This window comes from Rhinatrema bivittatum, chromosome 10 (genome assembly GCF_901001135.1).
Source record: "Rhinatrema bivittatum chromosome 10, aRhiBiv1.1, whole genome shotgun sequence".
NCBI classification, from domain to species: Eukaryota; Metazoa; Chordata; class Amphibia; order Gymnophiona; family Rhinatrematidae; genus Rhinatrema; species Rhinatrema bivittatum.
Genome location: NC_042624.1, coordinates 80876597 through 80891444, shown reverse-complemented (window position 1 = coordinate 80891444; position 14848 = coordinate 80876597).

Below are 14848 nucleotides of genomic sequence, written 5' to 3'. Positions count from 1 at the left end.
CTCATTATTAGCTACACCTGACGGGGACACAGGAAGCCTCCTGTACTTCCTCTCATCAATACAGCAGAGCTTTTTGTCAGTAATTTGCAATAAGTGTCTGCAGCATTTCTGTGGGGAGCCAGAAATCATTATTGGCTGCAGACCTGCACTGTTCCTAATTGGAAGCATTGGGCCTTATCAACTGAGGATTTTCTAGGACCTTTGACAGATACCAATACTAAAATCATTGTTCACTTGTCAATTTAAAAGACCATTAAAGCAGCTTATTTTTGGTTTTAATTGGAGCCTCCTCCCGTCAACAACTACCCCAAAACACATGGGGGTGGAGAAGGTATTAACATCCAGGCATAATGCTATGTAGGTCAGCTCTTCAGGTTAAGGCTGCAGCCAGGATGAAAATAAAGACAGAAAACATGCACATTTAGTTAAAGATTCTTTTAAATTTCCAGGGACTTCATGATCAGCATCAAATACGGTAGTATCTGGCTGTAAAGCTCCCAATTAAGCAAAACTGCATTCACTTAAGATGTTTGCAAAAAGTGCACTGGGGCCAAAATCAATCACTCTTGCACCTCTGACCTGGTGAAAACATATGCATAACATATTCATGTGCTGCTCACTCAAAGCAACCCTAAGCAGAACTTTTTAATAAAGCATGTATAACTTCTGTGGATCTCCAATCCTGCTAATACTGGTAGATACAGCAAAACCAACATGTGTAAATGCTTTAAAGCAATAATCTGCTTGGTGCTTACAGCAATACTTCCCCTAACAGCAGCAGGGCTGAGAGGAAAGAGATGATGTTTGGCAGCATGAGGAAACAGAATTGTTTTGACATTGCCACTGAATAACAAATTATGGTTGATAATGATTTCAAAAGATAATTGTGGGCAGGAGGGTTCAGAAGACAGAAGAAACCCCTTATCCCCCATTGTAAATATTGCTAATGGATTGGACAATGTGATCTTTCTGTCTTTGTAAAAGCAATGGGATACACTGATATTATCATTAAACATTGTGCCTAGTGACACAAATATAGTGTAAGTGCACAGTAAATAATATACTTTTGTCCAGACATGTTAACTGTCTTCAGTGTTTTTCTTTCTATGAAAGACTATATTACTAATTGCTCTCCTGAAATATTGCTATGCATATGTATTTTGTTGTAAACGTAAAGACAATTACTTCTCCAGTTAAAACACATATGTGGTTTTAGGTTATAACATATGTTCTGATTTTCTCTCCAAATTTTAAAAGCTGATGTTCAGTTTGGCTGCTGTTTTATTTGCTGTCAAAAACAATTTGATGCGGAAACCATTTAAGCATGTATGCAACCTGTGGAGGGTTCATTTGACCTCATTATACTGCAATAAAGAAGAAATCCAGTTTGATAATATCACCAACCTGCATGCATTTCACATCAGATCATAAGAACTATGCTTGAAAAGATTTTTCTAGAATGTGCTTAGAAAGATGGAATGGGTTAACTTTGCTTGCCAGAAGGTGTTCTGACAAAACACAGGAAAAAAAAGAAAGCAGAGATCTGTGCAGCCCCCTTTAAGAGCAGAGCAACTGAAGAAAAAAGAGATTTATGCTTTTAATTAATGGCAATTAAACCATGCCTGTTGGCTTGGCCTATGGCAATTGTTCCCTGCAAAAAGGAGGCCGAGCTGGTGACAAGCATTTGAATCCGCTAAGTTCTATCAAGGGAGCTGACTCTGCAGGCATCAAAACCAAACTAAATCAATAAAAGAATTAAACTTTTATAAATTGCATTTTGACAAGTATCAGATACCGTTAAGCTTTGATATTATGAATTCCTTGGAGGTGATGCAAACAAGAAGGGGCCGCAGTTAGAGATCCAAACAATCAAAGAGGCTTGTTAACATGCGCTGTCAAATGCATCAGTGCTATTAATTACTACAAATTAATGTGACTCTCTCCTCCTCTGGTGATTGGAATAATAATCAGCTGGATTCATGGAATCAGCACAGAGAACATATGCAACCCTGCCAAAAATAATAAGTTAAGAAACCAGCAGACACTGGCAATGCTTACGCTTGCAGGCTTGATCATTTTCTCCTTGCTGCTCTGCCCCACCCTCTGCCCCCACCTCATTCAGTTTTTGTCATTGCTGGTCACCTTCTCCCTGTATCCTGCAGTGGCCTTGCATTTGTGCTTTTTTATCACTAACTGGCCACTTGCATGATGCATATAGTCGGCTGCATAATCACGGTAGGATTTTTATTCAGTGCTGTAGAACATGCAGAAATCTCAGGATTTTATGAAATCAGTTAAAATATTAGCTTGCATGAAATCCTCCATATCCAATAATGCTATGGGTTGTGCTGTTCAGCTGTGCTGACTGATGAAACCACGATATGCTAACTATTCCTACTATTACTATAATCACCGATACCTTTTGAAGGTGAATACAAAGATATTTTGTTAAAGAAAAGTCTGATAGAATTGCTCTTGAACTCAAACAAGGTCATTTTTCAAAATGTGATGGGCCGTTATCACATGTGTTTTAGGGCCTTATCGCATGCGATAATGCCCTAATGCACTCGATATCGACCGTATTGCAACCAAAAAAATTGTAAATGAGGGAAAGGGGAGGGGTTTGTGCGGGATTTAAAAAAATATTGGGCCCGGTTGCACTGCCGGCGATAATATTTTACACAGTAACGCCGGCAGTAGCACCGGAAATAACTACACCTTTTGCAGGGGCGCTATGGGAGCGATAGTGTGCGCGGCGGCCGCAACCGCGGTGGACAAAAACGCACTGCCGCGATGCGGCCAGGTGCACACTATCGCCTCCCGCCCCTTTCCTTGTTGCCGTGGCGCTTCATTCCGCTATATTTATAGCGGAATGAAAATGAAGGTAACTTTTAAACAGCCACACAGGTGCACATGTATGTGCGTATGCCGGCTTGGGCCAAAGGACGTGGCCTTTTTATAACATATGTGCATATATGCACGCATGGTATAAAACAGGCTGAACGCACATACATGTGCGCACAATTTTATATGGATGTGCGCGTGTGCACGCAAATGCTGCCTCTACCTCATAAGTGGGGGGAATTTTATAAAGGACGCACGCCGATGAAATTGCCAGTTTCCCCAGTTCTTTCCCAGATTACCCAGGTAATGGATAGGACTTCCTAAAAAAAACCCTAGTTAAATAGCTTCCTTTTTACCCTGTTAGCACCAACCCTTAAAACCCCACTGACTATCCTATTTTTTTTTTATTATTATTATTTTAGTACTTACACACCATCCATAGCAGTAGTAAAGGTATGTGGCAGGGAACCCCCTTGTGTACGTAAATACTTAACGCACATTTCATGTTAAAGTCCCAGAACGCCCGTGCCCCATGCCCATGCCCCGGCCAGATCACGCCCATGTCCTGCCTTTATTTTCAACTTCTTATTTGTGGGCGTTCTGGGGGATACGTGCGTACGCAGGCGCCTTTCAAAATCCGTGCAGTGCACGCCGGCCTGACTTCTGCGCTTATCTCCCGTCTTTGACTCGCATAGGGCTTTTAAAATTCACCTCTAAGCTCACAGTTAAATACAGCAGTTAAACACATAGTAACTACTGAATATTTCTCCTCAAAATATTAACTGTATTGAAATCTGCCATATGGAAATAGACTTGAGCGATAGGATAGGAGAAGGGATTTAATGCTACCAGTCATAATGGGGCGGATTTTAAGAGCCCTGCTTGCGTTAATCCGCCCGGATTTACGCGAGCAGGGCCCTGCGCGCCGGTGCGCCTATGTTCAATAGGCCTACCGGCGCGCGCAGAGCCCCGGGACTCGTGTAAGTCCTGGGGTTTCCGAGGGGGGCGTGTCGGGGGCGTGTCGGGGGCGGGGCCGAGCGGCGCGCCATTTTCGGGGTGGGTCACGGCGTTTCGGGGGCGGGCCCGGGGGTGTGGTTTCAGCCTGGGGTGGTCCGGGGGCGTGGCCGCGCCCTCCGGAACCGCCCCTGGGTCTTGTCTAGGCGTGCCAGGGGCCCGCTGGCGCGCGGGGATTTACTTCTCCCTCTGGGAGGCGTAAATCCCCCAACAAAGGTAAGGGGGGGTTTAGACAGGGCCGGGGGGGTGGGTTAGGTAGAGGAAGGGAGGGAACGGCGGCAGGCTGCGCGGCTCGGCGCGCGCCGGCTACACGGAATAGGCAGCCTTGCGTGCGCCGATCCAGGATTTGCGCGGCTACGCGCGTATCTACTAAAATCCCGCATACTTTTGTTGGCACCTGGAGCGCCAACAAAAGTACATGAACGCGCCGTTTTTGAAAATCTACCCCAATGCGTTTTTCTGAAGGGAGAGAAAATATGGTAGTTAATCTGATCCCCTAGATATAAAAGTTTGGTTAAATTGAAAATGACTACCAGAGGCTGTATGATTCCTAAGTACATGCAAAATGAGCAAATATAGTTTTTGATGATACACTAGAATTCTCAGTGCTCAAAAGGTTGCATATGGTAACTTCATGATATTGGTATATTCTTTACCATAAGCCAGATTTCTAAGCATTTTTTTTATTTTATTTTTTTAAAACTTACCTACCAGCAAGTAACCTATTGAATCTAGGGCTATGCCAAAATATAACATTTAGAATAAATATTTGATTTTAGTGTTGTGTTATGACAGATTTTTTTTTAATACTCTAAGAAGAATGATCTTGATGCCATCTGGTAACTGTATTTCATTTTTAACAACACATAAAACTCTGTTGGAGGCTGATACATATGTCCAAGATTCCACCAGGCTTTGGAAACCTTCTGACTCAGAGCATATAAGGGCATTTGTCGCAAACCTCTGATGCTCATGAAATTATTGAGGTGCTCAACTTGCTGCATAGAGGTTGTGCTCATGATGTAGTGAACATTTACCAGAAAATGAGTGACAGTGAGTGTTCTGTTCCTTGTCTAGTCAGGAAGAGGGCTAAGAAACAAAGTTTTCTCCCATTGATATATTTATTTATTTATTTATCAACGTTTTTATACTGGTATTCTGGAAACACATCATATCGGTTTACATGGAACTATATGAAATACAAAGAACAGGGAAGGGGAAAGGGGAGCAGAGGGTGAAACAAAAAGAACATAGTTTGATGAGAAGCATGGAATAAAAGAACACAGAATTTAACTATTGGGGGAAATGCATTATACAGTGTAACAAGATTGCATTATATAATAAAATAAGAGATTGCAAAATACAATATAATAAGAGACTAGCATGTTTGGGGGAAAAAGGATACAGATGAGAGTCTCTACAGTATAATAAGATTGCATTATATAATGTAACAAGGGGTTGCGATGTGCAAAATAACAAGAAACAGGATAAATGGGTATAGTTGAGGATCTAAGGAACATGAGGAGGTGGATGTGATTCATAATATGCAGGATTTACTTTGAAGATGGATGGGAAGACCTGTTCCAGATATGCCTGTTTAAAAAGCCATGTCTTTAGCTTTTTCTTAAATTTCAGTGTGCAAGGCTCTAGGCGGAGTTTGGGGGGGCATGGTGTTCCAAAGGGCGGGGCCTGCAACAGAAAGGGCATGCTCCCTAGTGGCGGTGAGGTGAGCATTCTTTAGGGAAGGGGTATAAAGGGTGCCTTTGTGGGCCGTTCTGGTAGGGCGTTTCGAGGATAGGAAGCGGAGTGAATCGTCAAGCCAATGAGAATTGTGATTGTATAGGGTTTTGTGGATGATGGTGAGGGTTTTGTATAGAATGTGGGAGGAGATGGGGAGCCAATGGAGTTCTTTGAGGAAGGGGGTTATGTGGTCGGATTTGTGGGTATTTGTTAAAATTCTAGCCTCTGCATTCTGCAGCATTTGGAGCGGTTTGATGGTGGAGTGTGGTAGGCCAAGGAGTAGGGAGTTGCAGTAGTCCATTTTAGTGCAAATAGTCGCTTGTATGACTGTGCGGAAGTCATGTACATGGAGAAGGGATTTAAGTTTTTTAAGAACATGGAGCTTAAAGAAACATTCTTTTAAGGTAGTATTAATGTGTTTTTTTAGGTTTAATTGCTGTTCAATGAAGACACCGAGATTTCGTACATAGTGGGGGAGTGGGTTCATGGGGAGGGTGGGGTTGCTCGAGGAGGGGAGAAGTGAATTTTTATGGTTAGATATGTAGAGTAGTTCTGTTTTAGCTGTGATAAGGGCCAGGTGGAGATTGGTGAGGAGGGTATTTATGGATGAAAGGCAGTTCTCCCAGAATTTTAAAGATTTGGGGAGGAATTCTTGTATTAGAATGAGGATTTGGACATCGTCCGCGTATATGTAAAACTTGAGGCCAAGGTCGGAAAGGTGTTGGCAAAGTGGCAAAAGGTAAATGTTAAAAAGGGTGGAGGATAGGGAAGAGCCTTGGGGGACACCTTGGGTAAGGTGGATGTGTGAGGATTCAGAATTTCCAATTTTGACAGTATAGTCTCTGTTGGCCAGGTAAGATTTAAACTAGAGGTGGGCTGTGTCTGTGATTCCAATTTCCGTTAGACGAGAAAGGAGAATGTTGTGACTAATAGTATCAAAGGCAGATGAGATATCAAGAAGGGCCAGGATATAAGATTGGCTCGGGTCTAGGCCTTTGAGGAGGCTGTGGGTGAGGGAGAGTAAGAGGGTTTCCGTGTTGAGAGATTTGCGGAAACTGAATTGGGATGGGTGTAGTATATTGTGATCATCAAGGTAAACAGAGAGTTGTAAGTTACCCACCTTTTCCATAATTTTGGCTAGAAAGGGAAGATTGGAAATAGGATGTTAGTTGGATGGATCAGAGGGATCAAGGGAGGATTTTTTGAGGAGGGGTTTGATCCCTGCAAGCTTTAGGGGGTCGGGGACTTTGCCTAGGGAGAGGGAGCAGTTAATTATGTCAGCTAGGGGTTTGGCAATGATTTGAGGGATGGATAGCAGGGCTTTAGTAGGGATAGTATCGGATGGGTGAATTGCAGGTTTGATTTTCTTTAGGATAGATTTGATTTCCTTAGATGATGTAAGGTCGAGTGAATCTAGGTTGGCATTGAGATTTTTTGGGATTGGGTTCGTAGGTGTAGAGGTAGTAGGGAAGTGGAGGAGGATATTTCCTATTTTTTTGTTGAAAAAGTGAGCGAGTTTTTCACATTTACTTTTGGCTTCTTCTTCTGTGATAAGGGGGGGAGGCTGATTTAGTGAGGTCTGCCACATATGAGAAAAGGGCTTTTGCATTGTACTGGTAGTTATGAATTTTGATTGCATAATAGTCACATTTAGTATGAAGGGTGGAAATTCTGTAGGTGTGAAGGGCAGCTTTGTATTTGGCTGCTTGCTGCGGTGAGGGGTCTTTGCTCCAAATTCTCTCTTTCAGTCTGAGGTCATTTTTTAGTCTTTTTAGTTCGGGGGTGTACCATAGAATTTTCTTTTTATGCGCATGGTGAATCTCTTTGATATTGAGTGGACATATTTCATTAGCGATGTTGCTGGTAAGGTTATTCCAGGAAGAGAGTGCAGCATCAGGGTTAGTGAAATCTAGGTTGTTGAGGAAGTTGGAGAGGGAAGAGATCAAGTCGTCAGTAGAGCAGGGTTTTCTAAAGAATATGGTATTAGTGTGAGTGGGGTTGTGTGCGGATGACAGTTTTATCAAGAGGATTGCATTGATGAGAGAGTGGTCTGACCAGGGGACAGGTGTGCAAGTGGGTGAATTGGGGGAGTGAATACGGTGATCGACAAAGATAAGGTCGAGGGTATGGCCTGCTTTGTGCGTGGGGGATGTGATGAGTTGTCTATAACCAAGGGCGTTATGGGAGTTAAGGAGGGTCTCACAGGATGAGGAGGGAGGTGTAGAGTCCACATGGAGGTTGAAGTCTCCTAGAATGATAGCAGGAATGTCTATGTTGAGGTTGTCAGAGATTAATTCAATTAAAGGGGATGGGTTATGTTCTAGCAGGCCGAGGGGAGGGGGGGGTGTAGATGAGGCAAATTTCAAATCTAGGGGAGGGGGTTGATGTTTAGAGGTTTAAGTTTGAGATATTTTTTGACCACTAGAAGGAGACCACCCCCCTCTCTTTTTGGGCCTTGGGATGGAGAATATCTCATAGGTTTGTGTGGGGAGCTGATTTAAGAAGATAGTGTCAGTGTGCTTGAGCCAGGATTCAGTGATGGCACAAATTTCGGGTTTGCAGTCTAGGAGGAAGTCGTTGAGGATGGGGGCTTTTTTCATTATTGATTGAGCATTAATAAGTACGATAGATAGGGTAGTAAGACCTAGGAGCTGTGTCAGGGGGGAAATCAGAATTGGAAGGAGAGATTTGCGCTGTGCAGGTGTGTTGAGAAAGGCTGGTATAGGATGTCTGTGTGTGGGCTTATGGATGCAGGGGATGGTGTGGGTTATCATGTTGATCCAAAGAGATTATGAGGAAGGTTCAGAGATAAAAGCAGAGTATAACAAAGTTATATTAATATGAAGCTTGCAAACAGAAACAGGTCTACCAATGGGGTAGCAGGTCTACCAATGGAGTAGATAAGCCGTGGTGCGCTGTGTTGTGGAGAACCACATCGATGGTTTCGAAGACAGAGCTCAGGCTAGGAGCAGGAGATGGGCTGCCTCCAAAGGGGCAGATGCCTGGGGCTTGGTGAGCTAGGTGAACAGTCTTAAGTGGAGAGCAACAGAAGAAGATGACCGGCCCAAAATTGATCTAAATACCTGGGTTCTAGATGTATGGGCACAGGGCTGCCATGGAAAGGAAGAAACTGGGCTAGATGATGAAGTAGAGCGGTCTGCATGAAGGGGCGCAGAAAGGGGCAAGCCCCTTTGTTGAGCTCCTTAGGTGCATGACGCCTGTGGCGGTGAGTCCAATTTAAAGGCAGGCTTCGGTCTCTCTGATGATGTGGTCTGCAGGGTGGGGTTAGCAGCCGCAATGAGGGAGCGAGGTGCAGGCCCGATTGGGGGGTGGGTTCGAGAAACCAGGACCCCGGAGGCTCAATCCAGTGCCCTGAACCCTGGCGGGTCTGCGCCGGTCGCGCAGGCAGGAGAGCAGCTGACAAAGAGAGCTACCTGTGGCGGTGAGTCCAATTTAAAGGCAGGCTTCGGTCTCTCTGATGGTCTGTGGGGTGAGGTTAGCAGCCGACAAAAAATATATATGGGAATAGCCCTTATTGAACCTAGCCCAAAGTGTCTAGTGATTTAAAGTGGAAATTCTATACATAGTGGTGGAAGCTGCTCAAAGTTTTCTAAAAAAAGAAATTGTTTATAAAATCTATAAACAGAACAATGTAAAACAAAGGGAATCTGAAAGTAGTAATATTTTTATGAAAACATAATGAAAATTCATCTTTTTTATTATAATCTTTTTTACAAATGTATAGTTTCAATGGATGCTAATAATTTATCATTTCCTGTAGTTTTTATACAAATGATAATTCATTTGTTATTGCATCAGCTCCTAAGTGTATAGAATCTCCTGGATCATTTATTGGAGGTGTTTGAATTTATCATTTATTTTCAATAAAACATTTTATAAGTAGAACTATTTTTGCCATGTTTGGAATCTGCTATTTAATCACATATTGACCACTTGTGTGACCAGTAGTCCAAAAGGGGTGAAATCAGTATTTCAAATGAAGTGAGACTTCATTTGGAATATTTGCGTACAAATCTGGAGACCGCACCTTCAAAAGGAAATAAATCGGATGGAATCGATGCAGAGGCTGGCACTGGCTACTAAAATGGTCAATAGTCTTCGTTCCAAAGCATTCGGGACAGACTTAAAGGCCTAAATATGTACACCCTTGCGGAAAAGTGGGATAGGGAAGCTATGATAGGGACATTTAAATAGTTCCAAGATAACAATGTACAGGAGGTGGGCCTTTTTCAACAGAAAGGAGGCTCTGAAATGAGGGGTCATGGGATGAGGGTGGAAGGAGGTAATTTAAGCAGTAATCTAAGGAAATATTTCTTTACAGAGAGGGTGGTGGATGCATAGAACAGCCTCCCAGTGGAGGAGATGGACATAAGGACAGTATCTGAATCCATGAAAGCATGGGATAAGTACAGGAGAGTGGTAGGAATTGTAGAGCTGAGTAAGTTGATGTGGAGGGATAGACTAGAGAGGCTGTACTGTGTTTTTCTACTGCTTTGTTTCTATGTTTAATAAAACTTTAAGTCCTCCTGTCACCTAAAGGGCAGTAGGCAATGAATAAGCCATGTTTCCTGTAGTTCAGTGTACATTTTAATCAAATGTGTCAGTTTTTAAAATATTGTAAAATCTGAAGAATTGTATATTATGGGGCAATTTTCAAATAGCACACATGGTTTAAAGTACAACATTCTTTAAGCTCATGTACTTTACACTAATTTTCAAAGAAAAAACACGGTAAGTTTCTTTTTGAAAATTAGTGTAAAATGCACGCATTAAAAGTAAAGAGGCAAGTATTTATTTATTTATTTTATTTAAAACCGTTTCTTATCTGCTTATAATGAAACTTTCAAGCTAAGTGGATTACACCTTAACATACAGCAATAAAGTCACAAGCAAAATACAATAAAACAGTTAACATAAAAATAATCAATTAAATGCTTCTTTAAACAATAAGGCTTAAAGCTGTTCCCTAAAAACTTTTAAATCAGACAACATCTGCAACTCTACTGGCAGATCATGCCATAATTTAGGGCCGATTAGTGATATAGCACGGTTCCTTGTTACCTGCGGTCAAACTTTTTCCTTAGAAGGGGCCACTAACAGCTGTTGATTAGCAGACTGCAGAAATCAATTAGGTTGATAATGTGTAAACAATTGAGTAAGAAAATGGAAATGAGCAGTTGTTAAAGATTTAAAAACCGTAATTAATACTTTACATTTTATCCAATATAGAATCTGCGACCAATGAAGTTGACGCAGTTGGGGAGTAATATGTTCAGGAAGTGGAATTTTTGTAACCAAACGTGCTGCTGAGTTTTGCAACAACTGCAGCACGTGTAGTCCGGCATACAATCAATTGCAATAATGCACCATAGACAAAATAAATGCTTGGATTACCAATCTAAAATCTCCCACATCCAAAATGGATCTTAGATGATGCAAAAGACAAAGTTTAAAATAACCAGAGGAAAAAGAGAACGCAACTGGATCTTAAAATCCAAGTTGGTATCAAAAATAACCCCCAGTTTTTTTACCTGATCCACATAGGGGACATGTTCCCTGCCAACCACAATAGTTGGTAAAGTTTCCAATCTAGGCCTTTGCGAAATCCATAAAGATGTGGATTTGGCGAAATTCAAAGCAAATCCATTCAAATGCATCCATTCCCCATCTGCTGTCAAACACTGAGTGATCTGACCTAGAAATTGATTACTATCACCTGAACTAACAAAATACAGTTGAACATCATAACAATAACATCTAAAGAAAACATCAAAAGAACCCAGCAGAGAACATAGAAAAAGCAAATATATATTAAAAAGTGTAGGCGATAGTATTGACCCCTGGGGAATGCCCACCTTAGATACAAACCAATCCAATGTATTGGAACTAAGATACACCTGTTGCTGCCTGGAGTCCAAAAACGAATAAAACCACTAATATACCTTACTGCAAAACCCAACTCCTTCAATCGATTCATTAACCTAGGATGACTAACTGAGTAGAAGGCTGAGGAAATATCTAGATATATTGCAATTACATCATCCTCCGAATCAATCTTCCTAATGTACTTTGCATCTGCTCTTTTGTGTGGGCAGGTAACAGAAAAAAAACACACATATCTGTGAAAATGTCATGTCAGATTATATTCTCCCTCTGTCTCTTCCCTCCCCCCCCACTCCCCTAAATTTGCCCTATTGAAAATGACCTCAACCTGTTGAGAGTGAAGTCAATTTCAATGCAGTCACATTGAAAAGCACTAGAAATTAATACATATGTATGATTTTCACTTCCCTCTTTGTTTTCACTTTGGGGAAAACAGAAATTCTAGCTGCAACAAACACTCCTCTTTTGATTTGGAAAGCAATCTTCCTCTGATTTTAAACACATCCTAAAGTTTCTCATCGTATAGTCGCTTTCAAAGGACAAGTAACACTTTTCCTGATGTGGAATGTGGAATTGCATTTTGAAAAACAATTTGTCTTAGCCTTTCATCTAGTATTCCAGAGGTGTCCATACCCTGCCCTCAAGGGCCGCATATCAGTCACATTTTTGGGAAAACCATAGATGGTAACTTTGATACCAGGACGCGGGCATACATGTACGTGCTTAAGCTAACTTGCGCCAAAGGATGTGGCCATTTTATAACATACGCGTATATATTATGCATGAATGGTATAAAAAATGCTGAATGCGCATACATGTGTGCACAATTTCTTATGGGCGCGCATATATGAGTACAAATGCTGCCTCTTAACGTGGTTGGTGGGGGAATTTTATAAGGGATGCATACCGACGCTATTACTAGTTTTCCCAGTTCATTCCAAGTTTACCCAACTAAGAGATAGGACTTCCAAAACCCCCAGGTGATTAGCCTCCCTTTCCCCCTGTTAGCCCCAACCTTAAAATCCCTCGGGCTAGCCTATTTTTTTTTTTTTTTAACTTACACGCCATACATAACAGTAGTAAAGTTATACGGCAGGGGACCCCAGCGTGCACATTTCATGTTTACGTCCTGGAATGCCCATGTCCCGCCCTTTCCTCACCCAGACCATGCCAACACTACACCCCTTTTTGGGCTTTCTCAATTGCGCGCGTACCAGGAGATATGCGTTTATAAGGGCGGCTTTTAAAATCCGCTTAGGTCATGCCAGCAGATATCCTCATGTTTCTCCCAGTTTTGGAGTGCACTGGGTTTTTAAAATTCACCTAATGCCTGAATTGTATGCCAGTCTATCTCATGCATATTCATTAAGCGATAGATTTTAAGAGATGCTCTGATTTTATAACATGCGCGTGTTCCAGAACTTATGTGCCCCTTCGAGCAGCAAAGTTCCATGGGCCAGCCAACTCCAGGCACACGCTTCCCCAGGACAGGGCCCAATGGCCACTGACCCGGTCAGCCCCTGCCCTGCTTCACCCAGACCCCACCCCCTGGCCCACCCTTCTCACCAAGTCCGGCACTTCGGCGCATATCAGGAGATATGCGCGTGGCTGGGCCGATTTTAAAATGCACTCGGCGTGCGCACTGCCCAGCCATGCATGTAACCCTCGGTTTTTACATGCGCCAGGCTTTGAAAATTTGGGTATAAGGATATTCTGAAAATTAGACTGGTTTGCATCCTCAAGGACCAGAGCTGAACAATCCTGATGCATTATATACAAATCATCAAACAGAATCAAAAAATGACCATACATATAATTAAAGGCTACTAGGTATACAAATCTCTTAAAGTATCGCAAAATATATTGTACTGATATGCTAGTGGTATATACCCCAGCATCCTGTCCAAAGATTCATATTCCTAGCCCAAGTTGAATCCTGGGCTTATACAGCGTGTATTATAATCATTTACCATTAGTAAAAAGGAGTGTTTTTTTCTTTTATAAAGTCTCATGTGAGCTCTAACATGATTATTCAATATATAGTCTCTTGTGTGCTGAAATCAATATATCGTGGAAAAACTTCATCAGTGTCAGTAGTGAAATAATCACTTATCTGAAACTAAAGCTGCAGAGGTAAAGTTCATCCACAGTATGCCGAATCCACTTCAGTAAAGAAAGGAAAATATATTCAGAATGAACCATAGGTCTTCCCCAGTTCAAATAAATTGCAGCAGTCAAGAAAACAATACAGATAAAGAACCTCAAACCACAATACTTCAACAGTTAAATGGTATGCAGCAGTTAAGGAACGATCCCCTAGATTTATCAAAATGCTATAAATATAACAGAAATAGTGCCCTCAATAAAAAAAATAAAAAAAAGGGATGTGGTTAGGCTAATTACCCTGCTCCTGCATCACATAGGCATTTTCTGCAAGGTGTGATAAATTATTACATCAGAGAGAGAGAGAGAGAGAGAGTGGGGTGGTTTCGGAAAGTGGGGTGGGGTTTCGGGGGGATGGTGTTACAAAAACATTTTGAGGTGTTCATAGTAAAACTGACATCACTAAAGATTTGTAGTCATGATGGATGAAAAGTATAACTAGAGGAGTTGATTTGTACAATTTTATTATGAATACCTTAGAATGTTTCTGCAACCCCACCCCCCAAAACCCCACCCCACCTTCCGAAACCCACCCTGATTCAAAGTGCCCCTCTACAGTGGTACATATTCTCTCTCTCTCTCTCTCTCTCCCTCTCCGCAGTGAAAAATAGTTAAGGCCCTTGTATTTTGAGCACATAAGTGGTAGATGAGTATACTACATGCATTACAAGCCCATGAATCAGCCTAGGCTAACAATGTGAATCTCCTGACAGGATGTTGGGGGTAGATGAGTACAGTATATTTTGGGATACTTTAAGACATTTGTTTACCTAGTAGCCTTTGGTTATATGACCCTATTCTATTTCTGTCAGTCCTTATCCTGCTCTGAGCCTTGTTGTACTCGAATCCACAGCTTTCCTTCCTTCCTTTATTTCTCACACATATTCGACTGTACCTTACACACTCACCCGCTTACACTCAGCACATACTTTCTAGATACCTGCAAATCCATTTACATCTTTCTTCTAATTAAATATATGCATAGTATATATGAATATTACTATGGATCCCCAGGAGTGTAGAGGTATTAATAGACACATACATTACTGGCATAGTATACTCCTACATTAGCAAGCTAGAATCATTTATTCTGATTTCTTATAGCACTAGCAAGCACTCATATATATATATATATATAATCATTTCTCAGTCGCACAAATAAATGTACATATAGACAACTCAT